Here is a 9,724-nt window from a genome sequence, read left to right on the forward strand (position 1 = left end):
CCCAGGCACAGAGAAGGTGCTAGCAGGGAATTCTCTGCCTGCCTTTCCCCAGTGCTCTGCAAGCTCTCCAGGACAACAGCAAATCTGGGGCTCTGTGCTTTCTTTTGTTCTGAACAAGTGTTAGTGTTTTCTGCAGAAAAGCGGTTCTGCGAAGCAATGTGAACACTTCTGCTTCCCAGGCACAGAGAAGGTGCTAGCAGGGAATTCTCTGCCTGCCTTTCCCCAGTGCTCTGCAAGCTCTCCAGAACAACAGCAAATCTGGGGCTCTGTGCTTTCTTTAGTTCTGAACAATTGTTAGTGTTTTCTGCACAAAACCGATTCTGCGAAGCAATGTGAACTCTTCTGCTTCCCAGGCACAGAGAAGGTGCTAGCAGGGAATTCTCTGCCTGCCTTTCCCCAGTGCTCTGCAAGCTCTCCAGGACAACATAAAATCTGGGGCTCTGTGCTTTCTTTTGTTCTGAACAAGTGTTAGTGTTTTCTGCAGAAAAGCGATTCTGCGAAGCAATGTGAACACTTCTGCTTCCCAGGCACAGAGAAGGTGCTAGCAGGGAATTCTCTGCCTGCCTTTCCCCAGTGCTCTGCAAGCTGTCCAGAACAACAGCAAATCTGGGGCTCTGTGCTTTCTTTAGTTCTGAACAATTGTTAGTGTTTTCTGCACAAAACCGATTCTGCGAAGCAATGTGAACTCTTCTGCTTCCCAGACACAGAGAAGGTGCTAGCAGGGAATTCTCTGCCTGCCTTTCCCCAGTGCTCTGCAAGCTCTCCAGGACAACATAAAATCTGGGGCTCTGTGCTTTCTTTCGTTCTGAACAAGTGTTAGTGTTTTCTGCAGAAAAGCGATTCTTCCGAAGCAATGTGAACACTTCTGCTTCCCAGGCACAGAGAAGGTGCTAGCAGGGAATTCTCTGCCTGCCTTTCCCCAGTGCTCTGCAAGCTCTCCAGGACAACATAAAATCTGGGGCTCTGTGCTTTCTTTTGTTCTGAACAAGTGTTAGTGTTTTCTGCAGAAAAGCGGTTCTGCGAAGCAATGTGAACACTTCTGCTTCCCAGACACAGAGAAGGTGCTAGCAGGGAATTCTCTGCCTGCCTTTCCCCAGTGCTCTGCAAGCTCTCCAGAACAACAGCAAATCTGGGGCTCTGTGCTTTCTTTTGTTCTGAACAAGTGTTAGTGTTTTCTGCACAAAAGCGATTCTGCGAAGCAATGTAAACACTTCTGCTTCCCAGACACAGAGAAGGTGCTAGCAGGGAATTCTCTGCCTGCCTTTCCCCAGTGCTCTGCAAGCTCTCCAGGACAACATAAAATCTGGGGCTCTGTGCTTTCTTTTGTTCTGAACAAGTGTTAGTGTTTTCTGCACAAAGGCGATTCTGCGAAGCAATGTGAACACTTCTGCTTCCCAGGCACAGAGAAGGTGCTAGCAGGGAATTCCCTGCCTGCCTTTCCCCAGTGCTCTGCAAGCTCTCCAGAACAACAGCAAATCTGGGGCTCTGTGCTTTCTTTTGTTCTGAACAAGTGTTAGTGTTTTCTGCACAAAAGCGATTCTGCGAAGCAATGTGAACACTTCTGCTTCCCAGGCACAGAGAAGGTGCTAGCAGGGAATTCCCTGCCTGCCTTTCCCCAGTGCTCTGCAAGCTCTCCAGAACAACAGCAAATCTGGGGCTCTGTGCTTTCTTTAGTTCTGAAAAATTGTTAGTGTTTTCTGCACAAAACCGATTCTGCGAAGCAATGTGAACTCTTCTGCTTCCCAGGCACAGAGAAGGTGCTAGCAGGGAATTCTCTGCCTGCCTTTCCCCAGTGCTCTGCAAGCTCTCCAGGACAACAGCAAATCTGGGGCTCTGTGCTTTCTTTCGTTCTGAACAAGTGTTAGTGTTTTCTGCAGAAAAGCGATTCTTCCGAAGCAATGTGAACACTTCTGCTTCCCAGGCACAGAGAAGGTGCTAGCAGGGAATTCTCTGCCTGCCTTTCCCCAGTGCTCTGCAAGCTCTCCAGGACAACATAAAATCTGGGGCTCTGTGCTTTCTTTTGTTCTGAACAAGTGTTAGTGTTTTCTGCAGAAAAGCGGTTCTGCGAAGCAATGTGAACACTTCTGCTTCCCAGGCACAGAGAAGGTGCTAGCAGGGAATTCTCTGCCTGCCTTTCCCCAGTGCTATGCAAGCTCTCCAGAACAACAGCAAATCTGGGGCTCTGTGCTTTCTTTAGTTGTGAACAATTGTTAGTGTTTTCTGCACAAAAGCGATTCTGCGAAGCAATGTAAACACTTCTGCTTCCCAGACACAGAGAAGGTGCTAGCAGGGAATTCTCTGCCTGCCTTTCCCCAGTGCTCTGCAAGCTCTCCAGGACAACATAAAATCTGGGGCTCTGTGCTTTCTTTTGTTCTGAACAAGTGTTAGTGTTTTCTGCACAAAAGCGATTCTGCGAAGCAATGTAAACACTTCTGCTTCCCAGGCACAGAGAAGGTGCTAGCAGGGAATTCCCTGCCTGCCTTTCCCCAGTGCTCTGCAAGCTCTCCAGGACAACATAAAATCTGGGGCTCTGTGCTTTCTTTAGTTCTGAACAAGTGTTAGTGTTTTCTGCACAAAGGCGATTCTGCGAAGCAATGTGAACACTTCTGCTTCCCAGGCACAGAGAAGGTGCTAGCAGGGAATTCCCTGCCTGCCTTTCCCCAGTGCTCTGCAAGCTCTCCAGAACAACAGCAAATCTGGGGCTCTGTGCTTTCTTTTGTTCTGAACAAGTGTTAGTGTTTTCTGCACAAAAGCGATTCTGCGAAGCAATGTGAACACTTCTGCTTCCCAGGCACAGAGAAGGTGCTAGCAGGGAATTCTCTGCCTGCCTTTCCCCAGTGCTCTGCAAGCTCTCCAGAACAACAGCAAATCTGGGGCTCTGTGCTTTCTTTAGTTCTGAACAATTGTTAGTGTTTTCTGCACAAAACCGATTCTGCGAAGCAATGTGAACTCTTCTGCTTCCCAGGCACAGAGAAGGTGCTAGCAGGGAATTCTCTGCCTGCCTTTCCCCAGTGCTCTGCAAGCTCTCCAGGACAAAATAAAATCTGGGGCTCTGTGCTTTCTTTTGTTCTGAACAAGTGTTAGTTTTTTCTGCACAAAAGCGAATCTGCGAAGCAATGTGAACACTTCTGCTTCCCAGGCACAGAGAAGGTGCTAGCAGGGAATTCTCTGCCTGCCTTTCCCCAGTGCTCTGCAAGCTCTCCAGAACAACAGCAAATCTGGGGCTCTGTGCTTTCTTTTGTTCTGAACAAGTGTTAGTGTTTTCTGCACAAAAGCGATTCTGCGAAGCAATGTGAACACTTCTGCTTCCCAGGCACAGAGAAGGTGCTAGCAGGGAATTCTCTGCCTGCCTTTCCCCAGTGCTCTGCAAGCTCTCCAGGACAACATAGAATCTGGGGCTCTGTGCTTTCTTTTGTTCTGAACAAGTGTTAGTGTTTTCTGCAGAAAAGCGGTTCTGCGAAGCAATGTGAACACTTCTGCTTCCCAGGCACAGAGAAGGTGCTAGCAGGGAATTCTCTGCCTGCCTTTCCCCAGTGCTCTGCAAGCTGTCCAGAACAACAGCAAATCTGGGGCTCTGTGCTTTCTTTTGTTCTGAACAAGTGTTAGTGTTTTCTGCACAAAAGCGATTCTGCGAAGCAATGTGAACACTTCTGCTTCCCAGGCACAGAGAAGGTGCTAGCAGGGAATTCTCTGCCTGCCTTTCCCCAGTGCTCTGCAAGCTCTCCAGGACAACATAAAATCTGGGGCTCTGTGCTTTCTTTCGTTCTGAACAAGTGTTAGTGTTTTCTGCAGAAAAGCGATTCTTGCGAAGCAATGTGAACACTTCTGCTTCCCAGACACAGAGAAGGTGCTAGCAGGGAATTCTCTGCCTGCCTTTCCCCAGTGCTCTGCAAGCTCTCCAGAACAACAGCAAATCTGGGGCTCTGTACTTTCTTTTGTTCTGAACAAGTGTTAGTGTTTTCTGCACAAAAGCGATTCTGCAAAGCAATGTAAACACTTCTGCTTCCCAGACACAGAGAAGGTGCTAGCAGGGAATTCCCTGCCTGCCTTTCCCCAGTGCTCTGCAAGCTCTCCAGGACAACATAAAATCTGGGGCTCTGTGCTTTCTTTTGTTCTGAACAAGTGTTAGTGTTTTCTGCAGAAAAGCGATTCTGCGAAGCAATGTGAACACTTCTGCTTCCCAGGCACAGAGAAGGTGCTAGCAGGGAATTCTCTGCCTGCCTTTCCCCAGTGCTATGCAAGCTCTCCAGAACAACAGCAAATCTGGGGCTCTGTGCTTTCTTTAGTTCTGAACAATTGTTAGTGTTTTCTGCACAAAACCGATTCTGCGAAGCAATGTGAACTCTTCTGCTTCCCAGACACAGAGAAGGTGCTAGCAGGGAATTCTCTGCCTGCCTTTCCCCAGTGCTCTGCAAGCTCTCCAGGACAACATAAAATCTGGGGCTCTGTGCTTTCTTTCGTTCTGAACAAGTGTTAGTGTTTTCTGCAGAAAAGCGATTCTTCCGAAGCAATGTGAACACTTCTGCTTCCCAGACACAGAGAAGGTGCTAGCAGGGAATTCTCTGCCTGCCTTTCCCCAGTGCTCTGCAAGCTCTCCAGGACAACATAAAATCTGGGGCTCTGTGCTTTCTTTTGTTCTGAACAAGTGTTAGTGTTTTCTGCAGAAAAGCGGTTCTGCGAAGCAATGTGAACACTTCTGCTTCCCAGACACAGAGAAGGTGCTAGCAGGGAATTCTCTGCCTGCCTTTCCCCAGTGCTCTGCAAGCTCTCCAGAACAACAGCAAATCTGGGGCTCTGTGCTTTCTTTTGTTCTGAACAAGTGTTAGTGTTTTCTGCACAAAAGCGATTCTGCGAAGCAATGTAAACACTTCTGCTTCCCAGACACAGAGAAGGTGCTAGCAGGGAATTCTCTGCCTGCCTTTCCCCAGTGCTCTGCAAGCTCTCCAGGACAACATAAAATCTGGGGCTCTGTGCTTTCTTTTGTTCTGAACAAGTGTTAGTGTTTTCTGCACAAAGGCGATTCTGCGAAGCAATGTGAACACTTCTGCTTCCCAGGCACAGAGAAGGTGCTAGCAGGGAATTCCCTGCCTGCCTTTCCCCAGTGCTCTGCAAGCTCTCCAGAACAACAGCAAATCTGGGGCTCTGTGCTTTCTTTTGTTCTGAACAAGTGTTAGTGTTTTCTGCACAAAAGCGATTCTGCGAAGCAATGTGAACACTTCTGCTTCCCAGGCACAGAGAAGGTGCTAGCAGGGAATTCCCTGCCTGCCTTTCCCCAGTGCTCTGCAAGCTCTCCAGAACAACAGCAAATCTGGGGCTCTGTGCTTTCTTTAGTTCTGAAAAATTGTTAGTGTTTTCTGCACAAAACCGATTCTGCGAAGCAATGTGAACTCTTCTGCTTCCCAGGCACAGAGAAGGTGCTAGCAGGGAATTCTCTGCCTGCCTTTCCCCAGTGCTCTGCAAGCTCTCCAGGACAACAGCAAATCTGGGGCTCTGTGCTTTCTTTCGTTCTGAACAAGTGTTAGTGTTTTCTGCAGAAAAGCGATTCTTCCGAAGCAATGTGAACACTTCTGCTTCCCAGGCACAGAGAAGGTGCTAGCAGGGAATTCTCTGCCTGCCTTTCCCCAGTGCTCTGCAAGCTCTCCAGGACAACAGCAAATCTGGGGCTCTGTGCTTTCTTTTGTTCTGAACAAGTGTTAGTGTTTTCTGCAGAAAAGCGGTTCTGCGAAGCAATGTGAACACTTCTGCTTCCCAGGCACAGAGAAGGTGCTAGCAGGGAATTCTCTGCCTGCCTTTCCCCAGTGCTATGCAAGCTCTCCAGAACAACAGCAAATCTGGGGCTCTGTGCTTTCTTTAGTTGTGAACAATTGTTAGTGTTTTCTGCACAAAAGCGATTCTGCGAAGCAATGTAAACACTTCTGCTTCCCAGACACAGAGAAGGTGCTAGCAGGGAATTCTCTGCCTGCCTTTCCCCAGTGCTCTGCAAGCTCTCCAGGACAACATAAAATCTGGGGCTCTGTGCTTTCTTTTGTTCTGAACAAGTGTTAGTGTTTTCTGCACAAAAGCGATTCTGCGAAGCAATGTAAACACTTCTGCTTCCCAGGCACAGAGAAGGTGCTAGCAGGGAATTCCCTGCCTGCCTTTCCCCAGTGCTCTGCAAGCTCTCCAGGACAACATAAAATCTGGGACTCTGTGCTTTCTTTAGTTCTGAACAAGTGTTAGTGTTTTCTGCACAAAGGCGATTCTGCGAAGCAATGTGAACACTTCTGCTTCCCAGGCACAGAGAAGGTGCTAGCAGGGAATTCCCTGCCTGCCTTTCCCCAGTGCTCTGCAAGCTCTCCAGAACAACAGCAAATCTGGGGCTCTGTGCTTTCTTTTGTTCTGAACAAGTGTTAGTGTTTTCTGCACAAAAGCGATTCTGCGAAGCAATGTGAACACTTCTGCTTCCCAGGCACAGAGAAGGTGCTAGCAGGGAATTCTCTGCCTGCCTTTCCCCAGTGCTCTGCAAGCTCTCCAGAACAACAGCAAATCTGGGGCTCTGTGCTTTCTTTAGTTCTGAACAATTGTTAGTGTTTTCTGCACAAAACCGATTCTGCGAAGCAATGTGAACTCTTCTGCTTCCCAGGCACAGAGAAGGTGCTAGCAGGGAATTCTCTGCCTGCCTTTCCCCAGTGCTCTGCAAGCTCTCCAGGACAAAATAAAATCTGGGGCTCTGTGCTTTCTTTAGTTCTGAACAAGTGTTAGTTTTTTCTGCACAAAAGCGAATCTGCGAAGCAATGTGAACACTTCTGCTTCCCAGGCACAGAGAAGGTGCTAGCAGGGAATTCTCTGCCTGCCTTTCCCCAGTGCTCTGCAAGCTCTCCAGAACAACAGCAAATCTGGGGCTCTGTGCTTTCTTTTGTTCTGAACAAGTGTTAGTGTTTTCTGCACAAAAGCGATTCTGCGAAGCAATGTGAACACTTCTGCTTCCCAGGCACAGAGAAGGTGCTAGCAGGGAATTCTCTGCCTGCCTTTCCCCAGTGCTCTGCAAGCTCTCCAGGACAACATAGAATCTGGGGCTCTGTGCTTTCTTTTGTTCTGAACAAGTGTTAGTGTTTTCTGCAGAAAAGCGGTTCTGCGAAGCAATGTGAACACTTCTGCTTCCCAGGCACAGAGAAGGTGCTAGCAGGGAATTCCCTGCCTGCCTTTCCCCAGTGCTCTGCAAGCTCTCCAGGACAACATAAAATCTGGGGTTCTGTGCTTTCTTTTGTTCTGAACAAGTGTTAGTGTTTTCTGCACAAAGGCGATTCTGCGAAGCAATGTGAACACTTCTGCTTCCCAGGCACAGAGAAGGTGCTAGCAGGGAATTCTCTGCCTGCCTTTCCCCAGTGCTCTGCAAGCTCTCCAGGACAACATAAAATCTGGGGCTCTGTGCTTTCTTTTGTTCTGAACAAGTGTTAGTGTTTTCTGCACAAAAGCGATTCTGCGAAGCAATGTGAACACTTCTGCTTCCCAGGCACAGAGAAGGTGCTAGCAGGGAATTCTCTGCCTGCCTTTCCCCAGTGCTCTGCAAGCTCTCCAGAACAACAGCAAATCTGGGGCTCTGTGCTTTCTTTTGTTCTGAACAAGTGTTAGTGTTTTCTGCACAAAAGCGAATCTGCGAAGCAATGTGAACACTTCTGCTTCCCAGGCACAGAGAAGGTGCTAGCAGGGAATTCTCTGCCTGCCTTTCCCCAGTGCTCTGCAAGCTCTCCAGGACAACATAAAATCTGGGGCTCTGTGCTTTCTTTTGTTCTGAACAAGTGTTAGTGTTTTCTGCAGAAAAGCGGTTCTGCGAAGCAATGTAAACACTTCTGCTTCCCAGGCACAGAGAAGGTGCTAGCAGGGAATTCCCTGCCTGCCTTTCCCCAGTGCTCTGCAAGCTCTCCAGGACAACATAAAATCTGGGGCTCTGTGCTTTCTTTTGTTCTGAACAAGTGTTAGTGTTTTCTGCAGAAAAGTGATTCTTGCGAAATAATGTGAACACTTCTGCTGCCCAGGCACAGAGAAGGTGCTAGCAGGGAATTCTCTGCCTGCCTTTCCCCAGTGCTCTGCAAGCTCTCCAGGACAACATAAAATCTGGGGCTCTGTGCTTTCTTTTGTTCTGAACAAGTGTTAGTGTTTTCTGCAGAAAAGCGAATCTGCGAAGCAATGTAAACACTTCTGCTTCCCAGGCACAGAGAAGGTGCTAGCAGGGAATTCCCTGCCTGCCTTTCCCCAGTGCTCTGCAAGCTCTCCAGGACAACATAAAATCTGGGGCTCTGTGCTTTCTTTTGTTCTGAACAAGTGTTAGTGTTTTCTGCAGAAAAGTGATTCTTGCGAAATAATGTGAACACTTCTGCTGCCCAGGCACAGAGAAGGTGCTAGCAGGGAATTCTCTGCCTGCCTTTCCCCAGTGCTCTGCAAGCTCTCCAGGACAACATAAAATCTGGGGCTCTGTGCTTTCTTTTGTTCTGAACAAGTGTTAGTGTTTTCTGCAGAAAAGCGGTTCTGCGAAGCAATGTGAACACTTCTGCTTCCCAGGCACAGAGAAGGTGCTAGCAGGGAATTCTCTGCCTGCCTTTCCCCAGTGCTATGCAAGCTCTCCAGAACAACAGCAAATCTGGGGCTCTGTGCTTTCTTTAGTTCTGAACAATTGTTAGTGTTTTCTGCACAAAGGCGATTCTGCGAAGCAATGTGAACTCTTCTGCTTCCCAGGCACAGAGAAGGTGCTAGCAGGGAATTCTCTGCCTGCCTTTCCCCAGTGCTCTGCAAGCTCTCCAGGACAACAGCAAATCTGGGGCTCTGTGCTTTCTTTAGTTCTGAACAAGTGTTAGTTTTTCCTGCACAAAAGCGAATCTGCGAAGCAATGTGAACATTTCTGCTTCCCAGGCACAGAGAAGGTGCTAGCAGGGAATTCTCTGCCTGCCTTTCCCCAGTGCTCTGCAAGCTCTCCAGGACAACATAAAATCTGGGGCTCTGTGCTTTCTTTTGTTCTGAACAAGTGTTAGTGTTTTCTGCAGAAAAGCGATTCTGCGAAGCAATGTGAACACTTCTGCTTCCCAGGCACAGAGAAGGTGCTAGCAGGGAATTCTCTGCCTGCCTTTCCCCAGTGCTCTGCAAGCTGTCCAGAACAACAGCAAATCTGGGGCTCTGTGCTTTCTTTTGTTCTGAACAAGTGTTAGTGTTTTCTGCACAAAAGCGATTCTGCGAAGCAATGTGAACACTTCTGCTTCCCAGGCACAGAGAAGGTGCTAGCAGGGAATTCTCTGCCTGCCTTTCCCCAGTGCTCTGCAAGCTCTCCAGGACAACATAAAATCTGGGGCTCTGTGCTTTCTTTCGTTCTGAACAAGTGTTAGTGTTTTCTGCACAAAGGCGATTCTTGCGAAGCAATGTGAACACTTCTGCTTCCCAGACACAGAGAAGGTGCTAGCAGGGAATTCTCTGCCTGCCTTTCCCCAGTGCTCTGCAAGCTCTCCAGAACAACAGCAAATCTGGGGCTCTGTACTTTCTTTTGTTCTGAACAAGTGTTAGTGTTTTCTGCACAAAAGCGATTCTGCGAAGCAATGTAAACACTTCTGCTTCCCAGACACAGAGAAGGTGCTAGCAGGGAATTCCCTGCCTGCCTTTCCCCAGTGCTCTGCAAGCTCTCCAGGACAACATAAAATCTGGGGCTCTGTGCTTTCTTTTGTTCTGAACAAGTGTTAGTGTTTTCTGCAGAAAAGCGATT

Source organism: Strix aluco, unplaced genomic scaffold (genome assembly GCF_031877795.1).
Source record: "Strix aluco isolate bStrAlu1 unplaced genomic scaffold, bStrAlu1.hap1 HAP1_SCAFFOLD_33, whole genome shotgun sequence".
Taxonomy (NCBI): Eukaryota; Metazoa; Chordata; class Aves; order Strigiformes; family Strigidae; genus Strix; species Strix aluco.